The sequence below is a fragment of the Ornithorhynchus anatinus genome, chromosome X5, assembly GCF_004115215.2.
Source record: "Ornithorhynchus anatinus isolate Pmale09 chromosome X5, mOrnAna1.pri.v4, whole genome shotgun sequence".
Classification (NCBI taxonomy): Eukaryota; Metazoa; Chordata; class Mammalia; order Monotremata; family Ornithorhynchidae; genus Ornithorhynchus; species Ornithorhynchus anatinus.
In genome coordinates this window covers 59,745,042-59,763,961 of record NC_041753.1, presented here as the reverse complement: position 1 = coordinate 59,763,961, position 18,920 = coordinate 59,745,042, and the positions used below count along the sequence as shown (strand labels likewise).

At 42.1% G+C, this 18,920-nt stretch overlaps 1 long non-coding RNA gene across 1 annotated transcript; it reads right to left on the bottom strand.

The window, feature by feature from the left end:
• Positions 1 to 8,715: 8,715 nt before the first annotated feature.
• Positions 8,716 to 18,343, bottom strand: LOC114807952. Its single transcript, XR_003755949.2, has 4 exons — positions 18,252 to 18,343; positions 10,318 to 10,417; positions 9,738 to 9,782; positions 8,716 to 8,859 (listed from the first exon to the last, which is right to left on the bottom strand). It is a non-coding gene; the product is annotated as an uncharacterized LOC114807952 (long non-coding RNA).
• Between the last annotated feature and the right edge of the window lie 577 nt (positions 18,344 to 18,920).

The window sequence follows — 18,920 nt, the reverse complement described above, 5'->3', positions numbered from 1 at the left end:
AATTATAATAATTGTGGTATTGTCCTTTCCAAGCGCTTAGTACATTGCTCTGCACACAGTAAGCACTCAATAAATATGATTGTATGAATCTGTTAAGTGCTTACTATGTGCTAAGCACTGTACTAAGCACCGGGGTAGAGCCAAGATAATCAGGGGGCTCGCAGGGGGCTCACGATCTTAAGTAGGAGGGAGGACATGTATTAAATCCCCATTTTGCAGACGAGGGAACTGAGGCACAGAGAAGTTAAGAGACTTGCCCAAGGTGACCCGGCAGGGAAGTGGTGGAGCTGGGATTAGAACCCAAGCCCTTTGACTCCCAGGCCTGTGGTCTTTCCACTAGGCCACGCTGTCCCTCCATAGTTCCCAATTCACAAGATACCCAAGGCCAGCACTGAACCAGGGAAAGGTACTGATGCAAAATGAGAGCACAGAAGGGTCCTCCCACACAAATCACTGAATGTAGAGCTGGGGTCATTTATTTGCTGCTGGAAAAAATATCACCTCAAGTCTTACACTCTGCTCTCCCTTAGGCCAAAAAAAAAATGGAAACCATCCAATTAGTCTTTCCTATCCCTACTTTTCTACCTAAACGATTTAGGAGATCACCGGTTACAATCCTCTACCAAATGGAAGTCTAACTGGTATTATTGGCATAGGCAGAGTACGGGTAGGCAGAGTACGGGCAGTGTTGGCAAAAGTGAGAGGAGATATTACTAGTGCCTGATTAGGATATTAGAGCTGGATGTAGTTCAGGAACGTAGTGCCTTCCACTTTCCTCACTTGCATGGCCTCATCTGAAGGGGGAAAGGGACAAAGGAAATTTGAAAGAGCACAGTGGTAGGGAAAACAAGAGGTGACAGGAGGAGCCCCTGTGGGTTTGCTTATGTATGTTAAACTGAGATGTTCCTCCTCAAGAACCTACTTCAGTATTGACATGAGTCCTTGCTCATTGTCCTAGAGAAGCAGCCTGGCTTAGTGGAGAGGGCACAAGCCTGGGAGTCAGAAGGTCATGGGTTCTAATCCCAACTCTGCCACATGTCTGCTGTTTGACCTTAGGCAAGTCACTTAACTTCTCTGGGCCTCAGTTACATCATCTGCAAAATGGGGATAGGGACTGTGAGCCCCATGTGGGAAAAAGGAACTGCGTCCAACTCAATTTGCTTCTATCCACGCCGGTGTTTAGTACAGTGCCTTGCACACAGTAAGCACTTAACAAATACCATAATTATTATCATTGCCCTATGTCAGAAGAACCACTTTGAAAGCTCATGAGGATGTTTAGAATTCAAGAGTTGACACTTTCTAAGATTGTAAGCTACTCGAAGACAGGGGTCATGTCTAGTTACTCTACAGGATGGTTCCAAGGGCTTAGTAGAGTACTCAGCAGCCAGTAAGCACTGAAATACCATTGATGATCGTGACTGACCTACACTGTATTTATACCAGACAACACAGACAATTTAGTCAGTAGTTCTATATGATGAGCAGACAGGTCACCCCTAATCAAAGGTTAAGTGAGGAAACAGGGAAAAAGGGAGAGATGTCTGTCCCGGATTTGATAAGCACATACACCGCAATCGTCTTTCAGCTGTCTTGAGCTTTTGGAGGTCTGTTGCTCTTTTTCAAAGCCCTTAATAGAAAAAGAAGACTTAGGCAATCTTCCTTCTGGCCACTTGCCATTTAAAGTTTTCCCAAGTTTTCAGTTAGCGGGCTATTGAATGCTTATCGTAATTTTGCTATTGCTAATCTTTTGTTGGTTTTTCCTTTAGTCATTTGAATTCGTCTTGACTAGTCCCTCAAAACGGAAAGTGGTCTCTAAACTGTAAACTGTTTGTGGGTAGGGAACGTGTCTACCAACAGTGTTGTACTGTACTCTGCCAAGCATTCAGTACAGCACTTTGCACACAATAAGTGCTCAATAAATACCACTGATTGATTAGTCTGTCTCTTCTGCTTTATGTCTTGGCTGATCTCAGTTACATCAGACCAAATCCCACAGAAAACTAATTTTGGAAGAGGGAAAAAAAATCAGTACCATTTCCCTTTTCTTCCTCTCTTTTTCATGCTCCCCTCCCTAGTTGCCTTACCTCCTCAGAGACCTCCCATTTACCCCCAAATTTCCTGGAGCTGGAAGTCTGGGTTCCAGATGCCACCCCGCAGTGAGGAAGAAACCCAGAGGGACTTTACTGGAAAATAGGGGAAAGACCACAGGAAGAGCCTCCTAGGCCCACCCACCCTGGATTGGAACAGGGTCCAGGGTCCCTCCAGGGTCCCCCATACTTCCCTCACCACAACTCCACCACCAATTTACCCCCAGTTTATCCAGATCCGGAAGCCTGGGTCCTGAGTAAGCATAACTCTCTCCGCTCACCCTAACCCTGCTGACATAAGAAACAGGATTAGATGGGTGTTGACTATGCCAAAAAGCAGACCGAGAATGAGGTGCTGGCATATGTTTGAGAGAAGGAGCTTGGATGGCAGTTTGGGGAAACACTCTGCAGAGTGGACATTGCAGCTACCAGAATACGTGGTCCCAGTTCACCCTCTCTGTCTTTCTCCCCGCTCCTCACTCCCCCACCCTACACAGCCTCTGCTTAGCCAGAGGGGACTGTGTCACTGGCACAAGGTACTTAAGAGGCAGATTTGCTCACCAATCAAATCTTGCCTGGGGATATTAATTGAAGGAGGAGGGGGTGGAAGGACCAAACTGTAAACCAATATTTTAATTGGGGGAATCTGGAAAAAAAAGAAGTTGCCCAGAGACCACTATTGAGGGAGTCAGATTAGCAAACCACACTTTGGTCACTTAACTGAGACACCCCGCCCCCCCCCCCCCATCATCATTAATATGGATTGTCAGTATTGTGATGCGTAATACTCATAACCAGCACACTCTGAGATGGTGCATTCTAAGGGTGCGTGCCCCATACAAAAATATGTCAGTTTCAGGGGGACCCATTCTCTTTCCCCCTACCCCCAAGCCCATGTTGTTGTCCTTATGAAAAGTTCAAATAGCCCATTCTCCCACAGAAAGGACAAAACCAAACTCACCATTATTAAAATAAAATTGGGAAATGCAATGAATGAAACTTTTTTGAATGAAAGTAGATTTTTCTCAACCGATTTTTATGGGTCTGGCAGCAACTAACTTTGAGCTGCTCCAACCCAGTTAAGCTAAATTGTTTACTACAAGCTAAATTGTTCTGAAAATGATTCTGTTGGGAAGCATTTTCAGAAAGCTCCAGAGCTTAATGATCCTCTTTGTATAAGGCAAAAAACATATATTAAAAAAAAAACCTACAGGCTTATATCTTGTTCTTGGACAGAGAATTAAGGGTTAGTAGGAGGCTTCTTTAACTGTGCGATATTAACAGGCATTGTAATTATTAGCAAGACCCTCTAATTCTCTTCCCTGTAGTTCTGTCATGCACTTTTCTATCTACTTTCCCACAACAATCACCTCTGGCATTGATCCTAGACCAGGGATAGGATACAGCAGATCTCCCAATTCATTTTCTATTTTCTGTTTGGGGCAAAGAAGAAATATTTATTTTCAAGACACTGTGCATTTACAAAAGCTATGAAAATAAGCACTGGACTGCATATCCAGGGTTCGGCTTATTGTAAATGGGACTACAGAGCTAATGATAGTGACAGAAGGATGGCCTAAAATGATGTTTATATATTCCACCTTTCTTTTTAAATTTGGTTTTCATAGCAAAGGGTATCAGGGAAAACCCGGAGGGTATTTGTTAGGGGAAGATGCTTGTGTCTGACTGCATCACCAAGTGGGAAACAGTTGCAATGGTGAGGATGGAGAGGAAGAGAGGCACTGTCACACATGACTGGAGCCAAAGCAAATTCTGTGGGTTGAAAAGGGATTTTTGTGGTCCTGATGATTTTTGACAATAATTAGTATGGCTACTCCTCAATTTTACAAAACCAGTAGGATATCCAACCTGATACACAAATCCAAATGAGTATGCTTCAGAAATCAATGCTGGTTTCATGGTTAGTATATCAAAAACATGATGTAAACTATTTCACTGTACTGCAGACCTTAGAGGATAAACGTTTGTGTGACTGTCCCCTTCTCTTATTCAGTTCCTTGCCAGCACTCTCCGGGATTTACATCCCTATGCTATGAAAGATAATGTCCCCATCAGCAACTTTAAAATCAGATCAACAACCATCTGTCTCGGATGATTTAGGTGTTGAGGTGTTTGAGGCAAGGAGCAGGATCAGAAGGCCTCTTGAGGTCCCTCTTGAGACCCTGAGGAGAGGAATTGGAGAACTGAAGCATGTTGCTAATAGAAAAGATGATGATAAAGAAGCCCAATCAGCAAAAGGAGGAATACTCTGGATCCCCAGGCAGAGAGGTAGAGGAAAGTCCGGGCAGAAAAGAAGAACGAAATAGTTCTGGAAAGAGACAGAAATTATTTCTGTTATGCCAATGGAGCAGTATGACTTAGAGAAACAGACAAAAAGACCTGGGGTTGTATTTTAGGGAAAGGGATGAGGAACAGAGCCAGGTAGTCACTGTGAGATTCCTCCATGAAATCAAAAATTCTACTAGGCAAAGAGACAGCACTACACTCTGTAGTCTTGTGTGGGTAGTGGGGAGGTGGTAGAGAGAAAAGAAAGTGATGAAGTACCACTCAAATCTAACATTTAGGGGTGTGTGGTGAGGAGAATCCAGAGATTGGATTAGATGTAGTTCACAACCAGAGTTTTTTCAGATGTCTGAGCTCTAGGACAATATAGATTTTGACATTTCTCATAATATAAAATGGCTCAAACGACCATTACAATCAACAATCATTACAATCAGTTGTGTGAAAAGACTGGCAGCAGCTTAAATGCCTTCAGTGCCAGTTTATCATTCGGCGAGGCAGACCTCAGACCATCTCTATCCACTGATTAGAGCATCACTTAATGTACTGTAGCGGGCTCTGATTTAATATAAAAGGTGGAGGAAAGTGGGATTTGGAGTATATTTTTAAAAGCTAAAATGACAGATTTGACCAATATTTCTATAACCTGGACCTCATGCTATTTCTCCAGAGCACTGTGGTCCTACACATGCTGACAAACTCTTTAAGTCTCTTGCTTTATGCTGGTCCTCAACGTGCAATATGTATAATCGTGATTCCGGGACCACGTAGGTAAAAATTTTCTACTGGTGCTTATGCATAAGAAGCTGCTCATATCCTCTCTCTCCTTCAATATCCTACCAAAGGCCAGCCTCTTCCACCACAAAACTTTTAGAATTTAAGACCACGAATTCCATCATTGTCTCAGAACAATGGTCCATCTATGCCAGTACTCTTTCTACAACTGGGCGGCAAAGGGGAACAATGAGTTGCTTGCCGGCTTTGACAATCACCCTCATGGTTAAGAACGAACTTCTCAACATCCCTAAGGTTCCCTCTAAGGTTCATTCTGGCAGAACCCAGTACACTCCTTTGAACCTTTAAACAATCCTAGGTTTTGTCTCTATCTCTAACTTGCTTTCTGATACTTGCTTTCATGGGCCACATGTCCATTAATTCATCCACATCCTCCTTGAAGCTGTCGATCTTTCCATATGCTTAGCATCTGCTGCATAAAAAAGATTTTGAACCTCAGTGTGTGTTCTAGTATTGTAAGAATCAGTAAACAACCATTCATTGTTCACCCTGACTGCAGTCTTGTGAATGTGTGGATCTCAACCATGCCCCCTTTCAGCCTTTGTCTTTCCAGACTGGAGTCCTAATATTTTCAGTCGATCCTTATACGGATATTACTCCAATCTCCTGATCATTTTGGTCACACTTCTCCGAATCTTCTCCAACTTGATCTGATTACCTCTTTATTCCACTTTAGCATCAAGTGACCTGACAGAATCACAAAACAATGAGGTTCTGGAATGCAACGGGATCACTAGCATTGATGCAATGTCCAACACATTACACCTTAGCGGACTAGTACAAGTGAGGAGAATGGAAAACATCAGGATACCCAACAACTGCTCTAGGATGAGTTAAAACGGGGTAATCATAGACAGCGTGGACAAAAGGTACACTTTGAAAACACAATGAAACAAAACTTCAAATGAGGTGGACTACTGGGAGACAGCTGCAGTAGACAGGTCAGTCTGGAATGCGGCAATCAAATGGAACAGAGACTTTGGGAAGTGGTACTAATGGTATTTATTGCATGCCCTCCCTGGGTGCAATGTTCTGTACTAAGCACTTGGATTTCCAAGCACAGGAGCATGCTCCAGAGTTACAGGTACAAAGACACCAGTTAGGCCAACTTCAAAACGTGCCCCCTTGGCACTTGAATTTGGGAATTTTCAGCCAGGGGACAGGCCCTCTTGGTGTTGGACCTGCCAACTGGCTAGCCCCTCTTTTGAGAATGACCACACTGCTACATCAAAGGAAAAGGATGTTAGGCAAAAGGCAGCATAAGCACCACAGAACGACCAGTGTTAACCTTCATGTGCATGGACTGTGGTTTGTCCTGTGACCCATGCCTTTTCTTCTAGGCGCACCTCACGATGCACAGAAAGCCTCAGGCCCAAAGGCCTGTCAATCATTGTCAGAAGCAGCCCCCACCTTCCAAACCCCCCAAAAAAATCACATCTCCTCCAAGAGGTCTTCCTGGACTAAGCCTTTTATTTCCCCCATCCGCCCTCCCCTCTGCGTCGACTCTGCACTTAGCTATGCACCCTTCCTTGGGGAAGCAGCATGAACCTCAAGTGCATAGAGCACAGTCCTGGGAGTCAGAAGGACCCGGGCCCTAATCCTGGCTCTGCCACTTGTTTGCTGTGTGACCTTGGGCAAGTCACTTCACTTCTCGGTGCCTCAGCTACCCCCTCTGTTAAATTAAGACTGCGAGCCCTCTGTGGGACAGGGACTGTGTCCAACCTGATTAGCTTCTATCTACCCCAGCAATTAGAACAGTGTTTGATACATAGTAAGTGCTTAACAAATACCATCATTATTATTATTAAGCACTTTGATACCTCAGCCCCACAATACTCATGTAAATATTCTTATACAATACTATTTCTCCTATTCAAATCTCCTTTAATGTTTGCCTCCCCCTGTAGACTTTAAACTCCTTGGGGGCCGTAATCACATCTACCAGCTCTGTGGTATTATACTTTCCCAAGTGCTTAGTACAGTGCCCAGCACACAGTTAAGCGCTCAATACATGCAATTGCTTGATTGATTCACTGGATATGTTGGTTTCTTTATCCCCATACCTGACTACGTGCATCTGAAACGACAATAAACTTAAGTAAGAATGCTGTAATGTTGTACTCATAAGGCCACAGAAGTGGATTCTAAATGTTACACAATACTACTGTAAATAGAGTCACAGCTCCATCTCCAACTCATTTTGGTCCTGTGTGCAATATCATTGCTTCAGAACCAGGAAAAATCTTCCTGAAGGGAGAAAGCATAGAAGGATATTGCTGGATCAATACACCGTGTGGGCTCATACAACTGCTGAACCTCTCAAACACAAGGGACCACTCCTGAATTTGAAAAGGAGCTGGAAAAAAAAAATCCTCCTTTGTATTTCTCCCCAAACCATAGACCTATAGATTCAGTGCCTATGGAGAGTTAGACTCATTAGCAATGAAGAAAACTCAAGTTCTGGGCACAAGACAGGCAGAATATTTTAGAGTATAGGAGAGATAACGATGTCCATTTGACAAGAGGGGAAATGATTTGCTAGACATGGCAAGTCAGAGATGGCTCAGCAAAAGTAATGGGCTACAGCCTATGCTCTCCTAAGTGGGTTCCACTCTGCCTTTCAGTGGGGTGAGACAAAAAAGGCCAATGTTGGGATTTAAGCAATAACTGTCTTGTGGATTTCATGATTCACTTCTGCAGAGGGTAATATCACATTTGTTTGTTTTTTTAAATACATTAGCTTTCTTCCTATTCCTAAAAAAAAACACATTTCTGCTCTAGAATAGTTGTTTCAAGCACCAAAAACTTAATTCAAGATAAAAAGAGAGAATGAAAATTCTCCACTATTGTCCATTTAAGGAATGTGCAGTTTTCATAGGCCAACCAAGAAATCAAAACATGTCTAATGCAGTAAAAACAGGGCATGGGAATAACTGGCATGGATAAAACAGAGAAAACTTCTAAAGACAAATTACACACGTTAAAGTATTTTCCAATCCAACAGCATTTCCTAAATGAAACACCACTAACTATTGTTTGTATGTGTGCACCAGGAAAGGTCTTTTCACTATGCCATATCCCAAGTCAGGTCAGGCCTTATGGTTGAAGTGCTTGGCATTTGAGGTTTGGAGCCTGCCTTTTTTTTTCACATATTATCTCACTCTTCTGCTCTGTTAGTCATTGTTGTGTCCACGTTTGGTTTTAATTAATGTTCTAATTCTGTACTTGCACCCTGAGGCAATTTTGCAAAGGGCACAATTTTAAAATTGACGAATCAAATAAAAATTCCAACATAGCATGACCAATAGATTTCACTGCAGTATGTTTTCTTTTAATCAGCCCATTTTAAATTAGTGTCATTTCATATGGAGACTTTTCCTGTTGGAAACAATAAACAGATGTATAGATATCTCTGCTAGGTACTCTACCTAGATATAGTTTCCTTTAGGGTTTATTGGTATCCATTTGTTATTAAGCCCATCTGTTGAAACACCTAGTAAAGCAAAAGATGAAAGATATGCCTCTTGGCAGTACTCATCTCCATAAGACCATTTATTTTTTTCCAAAAACAGAAAACTCAAGCCTGATCAGATACATCTCATAAGTAATGACATTCAGTATCAACTTTTCATTCACTGCTTCTTCCATTCCAGAGAACTGAGGCTCTTACCTAGAGGGACAGCATTAAATGAAGATGAATTAGTAATACCACATATCTAGTCATTACGTCCTATAGAAGGAGTTGAGAAAATAATCATATTTCTTCAACAGCGAAGATCGTACTTCCATTTTAGGGCTAATAATGTATATATTGTTCTATGTATTGGTGGGTGAGATTGAGAATACCCTCTAAACTCTTAGGCAATTTCAAGAAGCTGGTTGTGGGCAGGGAACAGGTTCACCAGCTCTGTTATAGTGTACTCTCCCAACCGTTTAGTACAGCGCTCTGCATACAGTAAATGCTCAAATACGATTGATTCATTTTTAGCCACATCCTCATGACCACTAGCCCATGTACTCCCTCTGGCCTGAAACTTCTTCCCCCTTCATATCATGCTCTCCACCTTCAAAGCCTTATTCACATTACATCTCTTCCATGAGCGCTTCCCTAAGGCTTCATTTCCTCTACTCCCTCTCCCTTTCTGCATCACCCTTGTACTTCGATCTGTGCCCTTTATTCACCCCACCCTCAGTTCCACAGAACTTATGTACATATTCATAATTTATTTATATTGATGTCCATCACCCACTCTAGACTGCAAGCTCCTTGTGAGCAGGGACTATATCTACCAACTCTTTTATAAGGACATCGGTTCTAATCCCAGTTCTGCCACATGTCAGCTGTGTGACCTTGGGCAAGTCACTCAACTTCTCTGGGCCTCAGTTACCTCATCTGTAAAATGGAGATTAAGACTGTGAGCCCCATGTGGGACAGTGATTGTGTCCAAACTGATTACTTTATATCTACCCCAGCGCTTAGAACAGTACTTGGCAGATAGTAAGCACTTAAAAAAACACCACAATTGCTATCATTATTATTATTATTACCTGAACACAGAGGAAAATAGCCTCAATGATTGAGAATAATGAAACCTGAAGAAAAAAAAAGCCGGAGGAATATCATTTAAGAGGAAGCATTATGTCAATGGACAATTTTAATGATAGGCTCAGCCCAGGAGAGAGGAGATTTACCTCCGCTGAGTAGGATGTGAGGGATCAGCAACCTTCTTTCTACGAGGTTTGGCTATAGTGACTTTAATTTCCTGGTCCCTTGAATGTTGCTATAGCTGGGTTCTCCTGGATACGAAAAAGTTCTCACAGGAGCCCTTAATTTCCAAAGTAACCCAGCTAGATCACATCATCTAAATGTAAATTCTGTGGTAGGTGTTACCTCAGATCCTCACATTCATCACCATTAGTGGGCTTAATCTATCCAACTGAGATTGCAGCAGAATGCTAAATTATTCTCCCACTGAGGTTCTTTTATCGTCAAACAGAAAGACTCTGAGATAATGCATGTCATATATATTGTGTTTCTAGCTGTCCTTCATTTTCACAGATGATGCTACCGATGGTGAGATTCTAGCTATGTGTGTAAATGTGGTTGTAAAGACTGATGTGTACTTACAAAGATGAAGATAGCTTCTTCCCAAAATGATGTGTTTGCCTCAGTCAAGGCCTGCTTCTGTTTCTAAGTCTGCCCGGTGGTATCCCAAGCTTTGCAAAACCTGTATTAAAGGAGAACAGACCTCTTGATTGCTCCTCCAGGCTGTAAGCTGGGCAGGAAACGCGACTACCAGGTTTAATATATTGTACTCTCCCAAGTGCTTAGTAGAGTGCTGTACACACAGTAAGCACTCAATAAATGTGACTGATTGTCAGGCTGGTTTGTCTACTGCAGTGGCCTCCCAAAACCCACAGCCTCCCAAAACCCACACCCACGTTGCACTCTTTGACACAGTGCTTCAGTATGTATTTAAATAGTGTATTTCCTCCTTCAGGGCTGCACGTGCTCCTTTTCAGTTTGCCAAGCAGCAGTTGCTTGGGTAACCTGCCAGCATCCTTTCTCATCTGTCTTGCCCAGTAAAACTAGGTGGCTGAGTGCACTTCTTCAGAGACATTGAAGTGAGTAAAATATGCATATTTGTGTGTGTGTGTGTGTGTTTTCCAGGCTCAGAGAAGTGTGACATTTCAGCTCTACTGTCCAAGTTATTATTGTGTTCGAATATTGAAGATTTGCATATCTCTGCTTCCTCTCTGTTTTCTGTCCCTGCAAGCCTCCCCTTCACTTCTTTTCCAAATTACCTATGAGCCTATTTCAAAGATGGACTTCGTAAAACACAAAGGCACAAGGATGACACCACTTTGCCTTTTTCCTCCTCCTCCCACTGCCCACCCACCCGGCCCTCAATATTTGCTTAATGTGAAACATTTCATTAATTCATTCACATCAGCATTTCAAGGACACACCTTTAGTGGGCAGCTGATCCAACACACTGGAGAAACAGAACTCTCCAGTTTCTTCAGATGTATATTCAGTAGGGAGCTGACTGACTACACAGTATTTCACTTATCTTCCAGCTATCTCTGCCACATAAATCCAGATTCCAGATCTCAGGAGTATCCTGTGGATTTATGACCCTTGTTGAGTGATTTCGGTTATCCTGCAAATAGATGCACCTTTGATATATATTTTCTTTCACTTAGAAGAGATTGAAAATAAATACTCAATCTTCACTAGTCCAACTGGGATACTTTTCTTTTTAAGTTACAACCATCAGTTTGAATCCCTTTCCTTGTACCTGTTTTAGGGCTTTCCACCCAACAGAACCTGGGAGTTAGTAACTCTGATCCAACCGTGTAAGGAACATCTCACCATTTGATTTCTCTCGCACCAAGTGTTGACTTTGACAGTGGCCCGATACAGACAGCTCTAAGCACAGCTTCGGCTTCATGCTCCATTTAAACCTCTTCTTTATTCTGAAGCCTTACTTCTGGTAACAGTGGGCTCATTTCTCAGATTGGTCCCCAATGGAAGTGTTCTGAGTGTGGAACTCCCATTGAATTCAAAGGGAGCTATGTGATTAGATCTGCTCTGCAGGGACACAGTATGCAGGCTCACTAGGCAGGGCGTGATTGTGCACTGGCTTCATCGAGGTAACAGATATTTTAGTATCTGTTGTCTGGGATATGCCAAAGTGGAAAAGCAGTCCAGATTCCTCAGATCCAGGTCCACAAAGCAGCTGGGGACCGTAGGCCACCCTAGGGCCAAATAGGAGGAAAGCAAAAAGAAAACCATTAATGGTTTGCATTGAGATGCAGAATCAGTGACTGATTGATTAAACACCAGTTTAGATAAGCAAATCATAAACTGCCAGATCTTTTGCTCTGCATATCCTAAAAGGTGGTACTTGATCTAAATTCCCCCTTTAATCAAATTCAGACACACCATTAATGTTTAATATGATGCAGTTCTTTAAAATGGCAGATTTGACCCTCTGAAAGGTAGATTGAGGAGTTCTAAGGTTCAATTCATTACCAGTGTTCCTCTTGTTCTAAATAGCTAGCTGGAAGGCGCTCATTTGAAGGGTCTAGATTACAAGCTCTGTTGCAGGTTTCCACCAAACCTGTTTTCCATGACTTTCTGGAATTGAACGGCAGGTCAAGCCCATTTCATGAAGGTGACCAGAGTCACGACTCCTCTGATAATAATAATAATAACAACAGAGGTATGTGCTAAGTGCTTCTTATGTGCCAAGCACTGGAGTGAGCACTGGAGTAGATACCAGACAGTGGACATGATACTCTGAACCAAATTGCATGGATTGTTTAACATTGGAAAAACGGGGGTTTTATTTGGCTAGCTATGCTCTCAAAACATCTATATAGATCAGAATAGTTGCTCAATTCCAATCTCCAGGTCAATGACTCTTTCTGATTTGAAAGGGATTTGACATGCACCCCTGGATAGCAGTACTCTTTCTGTGTGAGGTCTATGCTTCTCAGATGTTTAAGTGTGAAATTCAGGCTGGAATATAAAATTAGTCAAAAATATACTGGAACAATAGACATTGTTTCAGAGTGTTAGAGGACTCTCGGCTCGTGGTTCTTGCTGAAGAAGAAGGCAAAGGGGCACAATATGGCTGGCATATTTTTTTAAAAAATTGTGTTTTCACTAGTTCTCATCTAATTTTTATGCCTTGTGTGACTCACACCCAACATCCAATGACTATTTCCCCCATAGGGTTGTTTTATGATAACACTGGACACTTCTACTGTGACTCCTCCAAGTAATTTGAATGGACTTCTTAAAACAAAAGTTATTTATTGTGCTAAATGCTTTTTTTTTTAATCAAGTGGCTGAATCATGCTAAAAGTTTTCAACCATAGCGGCTTATTTTGATTGCAGTTGCAAATATCTGATAAGAATGTGCAAATCAGGCAGCTAGGAGCTTAAGCCTTCCCTGTTGATTGCATGACAAAGTGTGAGCCCTTAATGCATTTGTTTCACAGCACTGCATGATGAACTCACAGTACTTTGCCTTTCAGAACTGAAGTCTTAATTTGTTCTTTCAGAAATCGACTCTTTTCATCATGTTACACGAGCTCTTGTTGATCAGAGCTAGATCTCCAGCTAGGGACATTGGAGAAGAAGAATTTGGGGATGAGGATATTGCTGAAAACAGACCCATCCACTGCATGAGCCAGAACTGCCACCCGTTGCTTATGAAATTCACACATATGCTTTGAGTTCCACAAAATCCAGTAAAGAGCACCCAGTAAAACAGGTAGAACTGGGATGGGTAGAAAATGAAATCCAAACAAAGGAAGTGATATTTATGAGAATTCACAAAATGGCTTCTGTTTAGGAGGAAAAAACAAAACCCTCCATTTGTAGGGATTCCTAATTCATTAATTTCTTCTTTCTCCCTTGAAATAATAATTATGGTATTTGTTAAGCGCTTACTCTGTGCCAAGCACTGTTCTCAGAACAGTGCACTTGGGTAGATACAAGGTAATGAGGTTGTCCCTCGTGGGGCTCACTGTCTTAATCCCCATTTTACAGATGAGGTAACTGAGGCACAGGGAAGTTAAGCAGCTTGCCCAAGGTCACACAGCAGGTAAGTGGTGGAGCCAGGATTAGAACCCACATCCTCTGACTCCCAAGCCCAGGCTCTTTCCACTAAGCCATGCTGCCATCTTACTGTTAATTTCTCAAGTTGGAGTTGGGCTATTTTGAAAGTTAGTCAAGTTCTTATTTTGCATATTCAAAAATATTCATTTAATGATAACTATGGTATTTGTTAAGTGCTTACTATGTGCCAAGCATTGTGCTAAGCACTGGGGTAGATACAAGATAATCAGAACAGAGACAGTCTCTGTCCCACATGGGACTCACAGCCTAAGGGGGAAGAGAACAGGTATTTCATCCCCATTTTACAGATGAGGAAACTAAGACCCAAAGAAGTTAAGTGCTTCACCCAAGGTCACCCTGCAGGCAAGTGGAAGAGCCAAGTTTAGAAGCCAGTCTCCTGACTCCCAGTCCTACCCTCTTCCCATTAAGTCATGTTGCTCCTTCTAGGTCCTAAAAATGAGAATCAGCCAATAGTATTTGCTATCTAATTCATAAGGATGTTATATGATTGAATAATGTCTATAGCACTCCTGGGATCATTAGAAAGACACAAAGCATCCATTTCAGCTAGATCTTTGAAAGCTAGAGGCTTTGCTCCTATCACTTGATTGTAGATTCTACAGATAGGTTTCAGATCCCCATTCTTCCACTCCATGACCCGACATCTAGACTATTGCCTCTAGACTGTAAACTCATTATGGGTAGGGACCATGTCTACAAACTCCATTGCATCGTACTCTCCCAAGCTTTTAGTACAGGGCTCTGCACATAGTAAGAGCTCAATAAATACCATTGATTGATTGATTACCTGGATGACCACTTCAATCTACAGTATTAAATTGACTCAAACAATCTCGATTTCAATGTCCTGAGCCCATCCAATCTCTCCCTTCAGTTAAAAAGCAAATTCATTCATTCATTCAATCGTATTTATCGAGCACTTACTGTGTGCAGAGCAGTGTACTAAGCACTTGGAAAGTACAATTTGGCAACAGATAGAGACAATCCCTCCCCAGTAACAGGCTCACAGTCTAGAATGAGTAGATAAAAAAAAAAAGGTATGGGAGAGGGCAGAGAAAACAAACTAGAAGAGAGGCTGAAGTTTAAAACCATGCCTTTCATGCTGGATAATTACTTTTCTTAAGGTTTTTTAAAGAAGAAGTTATGGATCCATAATATGCTAATGAACATTCACATTCACAGCATGCACTGTAATGACTTTGATGGAAGAGCATATAGACTTGATTCTATTCTGTACAGGCCCAATGAGACGATACCTGGTTTGAGGGAGCTCTAGATTTATAGTACTTAGGTAGTCTGTCTCCTTGTTTTCTTCTTTTCCTCTGATGCCACTGATTTTATAAACAATGAAAATTACCCAGAAAAAAGGTTGTGGGCTTGAGAAAAATTTTAGGAATTCTAAGGATTACAAAGAAACAAATGCACCCAGTTGTCTTATAATATAGGAGTTGTGGTTTTGAAAAACTCATTTTGCAGCACTCACTGCATCTGGCTCATGCCCGCACACAGATACACAGGCACACAAACCGGTGCTTCCAACACTATGTAGCCAAACCGACTCTCACTGTGGGACAAATATTCCCTCATTCCCTGAGGACGTTCTTGTCTTGTCTTATACTGTATACTGTTTTATACTTATACTTGTCTTATACTTGTCTTGTCTCCAACCCCTAGCGACGCCATGGACACATCTCTCCCAGAATGCCCCAGAGGACATTCCAGGCAAGACCGATAGTGGAAAATGCATGTCTAGCATGCCTGAATGTCTCTCAAGGTTTGGGGACAAACTCCATCCTCAGAATCCATTGAGCCCAAGGACTGGAAAGCGCTTCAGTACTATGATAGGTACAGATATCAACCACTGAACACACTGTCATAAGTCTGTTGGAATGAATTAGGGAATGACTTATAAAATCAGTCCTTTTGACAATGAAATAGATCATCAGGTACATTAAAGGTTTTCAGAATCCTGATCTGTCTTCACTTACCAAACATCCACAGTGACATGGATTTCCTTCTTAGCGGGGCTAGGTTTGGTGCTGGGGTACTTTTAGCGTGACAAATAACAGATGAGCTATAGACAGGAACTTAAGATATGAAAGCATCCATTTTGGGCTTCAATACTGGCTCCCATCTCAGGATCATCTCAGTCTGCAGTCAGTTTCTTCAGGCTCCAGAATCCACACATTCCTCATTTAGAAAAAGGTGAAGACTCTGCTCAGTAATTGTGAAACTAGCACCTCAGAGATCTGGGCTGGAAAAAATATTCCCTTAGGGATTGCTACAAAAGGATTTGAATTCTGATTTCCCAAACCTCATAATAACCCTATCTTCTTCTGGGTGGATCTCTTGATGGTATTTTCTGCCATTGTTACCCTTTGGACTAAGCTCAGGAACTCTGGCCAGTCATTGATGATTGGCTTCAGAAAAATCAATAACTCTTCAGAAAAAAAGACATTCCAAAAAGATATAATCAAACACCATTTTAAGACTGCAATAGAATAGCTAAAATATGGTAAGTGGTACCCTGTGTGTTGGCTTGATATTGAGAATATCTCATTTCAAAAGTGCACTGAGATTCTTGAATGAAAGGTCCCATGGCCTCTGTTCAACTCTCTCATCTCTTGCAGAGACACAGTGATGATCCAAAGGAGCTGTTTGTGAAGAGGGGAAGAGGGGGCTGTATATTCAAATAGATGAGACCCACCCCCCTACCCCCACTGCCCCACTACACACACACCCCAACCCTTCAGTTGCAATATTCAAGTGTCAACTGGCCCATGAAGGATTTTCTTTTGAGTCACCTGAGGGCCGTTTGGTTAGCAGTTAGCTAAATCTGAGTTCAGACAAAGAGGAACTACTCACTGACCTAGACCTGATTAACTTGTAATAATAATAATAATGGTATTTTTTAAGCATTTACTGTGTGCCAAGCACTGTTCTAAGCTCTGGGGGAGATACAAGGTAATCAGGTTGTCCCATGTGGGGCTCACAGTCTTAATCCCCATTTTACAGATGAGGTAACTGAGCCACAGAGAAGTGAAGTGACTTGCCCAAAGTCACATAGCTGACTAGTGGCAGAGCTGGGATGAGAACCCACGACCTCTGACTCCCAAGCCACTTCTCTTTCCACTAAGCCACGTTGCTCCTCAAGTTCCTCTTTGTACCTATCCCAGTGCTTAAAACAGTGCTTGAGACATACTAAGCACTTAAAAATCTGTATTTTCACCAGGTACAAACCGAGGGTTATTTTCCTCAAGATGTCTTTCTTCCCCATTCCACTTTGACGATCTGAATTGTTACTATTGAAGGGGAGTGAGAAATAAGTAACAGTTTGTCTTGATGGTCGTTGTGACAGCGAACCTATCAACCCTGTTATACCATACTCTCCCAAATGCTTAATACAGTGCTCTGCACATAGTAAGCACTCCATAAATAGGATTGATGGATGGATAATCAAATAATTATAACCAGGGTCTTTTTCAGGCTTCCCCAGCTGCAGCCAATTTTAGATAAACTGGGTTAAAGTCCAAAGGAGTTTTGCAGGAGGAGGAGGGAAAAAAAAGTGCTGAGGAGAGGGTAGAAACAGGAACATCTAGTGCAACCTGAAGGTACTCAAATATTTGCTTGCTGCTCACCCTTCTCATTCAGCTTTAGTTAGAACCTGCAAAAGCATATGTTTCTTTGTCTTCTGGCAGGCTGAGTTAGAAAACCATGCCTTTTGTCTCTTATGGGCCCCGCCCCTGTGTGAGTCACGACTTGCAAAAGAGTCATGCCCTCTCTGAGGCCTTTGTCTAGAGAACTCAAGCTACATCATTCTTGAGCTTCCTAATTACTTGTCACACCTATCTCTGAGATTCTGATGTGTCAGTTCCATATCCCTCTACCAAAACCTCAGTGTCCACCTGGGGACTCCAAATTGTTGGACTCTTTAATATGTCTCAGAATGTGATTTTTTTTTTAAATGGTATTTGTTAAGCACTTACTCTTTGTCAGGAACTGTACTAAGCACTGGGGTAGATACAAGCTAATGAAGTTGCACACAGTCCCTGTCCCACATGGGACTCATAACTCGTAATCTTAATCCCCACTTTACAGATGAGGTGACAAACACAGAAAACTGAGTTGCCCAAGGTCATACAGCAGACAAGTGGCAAAGCAGGGATTAGAGCTCAGATCCTTCTGACTCCAAGACCTGTGCTCTATCCACTAGACCACCCTGCTTCAGGCTACAGCACTGCTGCTACTACCCACATCACATTTAATAAAAGCTGTACCGTCAGAATTTATGGGACAGTAGCCTCAGAGAAATTCACTAGACATGTCCCAAACACTCAGAACTCTATAACTTAACATTCATGAAGAGAAAGAGAAGCAAACTAAGCCAGATTCAAATTATTACTTACCCTTAGATAAAAAAAAAACTTTGTGCATGTATATTCACAAACAAAACCCAACAGAGTCTTCAACATGGCTAAAGAGCTAAACAGAAAGGAAGCTAGAACTGGAAGAAAGGAAAGCAGACTTGCCTATGATCTGACTTTAAAAGGCTCCACCCTGCTTAATTGGCTCTCAGTCACACATGACCCTGGGAAATAGAAGTCTTTGAATTCTGGGAAATGTAGTTTCTAGGCGAAATTCCTACTTGCCATTTAAGTGTCTTGGCCACAGCTCCACCTCCAGTAGAAGTCCAAATCTTTCTGCAAAAGAATGTTTGTCCAACACTTGTTGACTGACTGAGGGGTTCGAGAGACAGGCAGGAAATTTGATTCAATTCAGTCACTGAGCCAAAACAGATTTGGAAGAAATATGGCTGCTGCGGGTTGGTGACCCTATCCCAAATGTCTAGACACTGATTTGATGAAATACCCAACTCTTGGCTCTCTCTCTCTTGCCGTCTTCTCTTAGCAATAGAGAACGTACAATAGCTTCCTGACATGGCCAGAAGCCAGAGTAAGCCTTTGGCTGCCAATCAGGAACTATAGCCACTCCCTTCATATAAGATCAACTTTGGATGCATGAGAGTAATCGATTGGATCAGTTGGAAATTCAACTGCTGAAAGGCCTAACTTCAC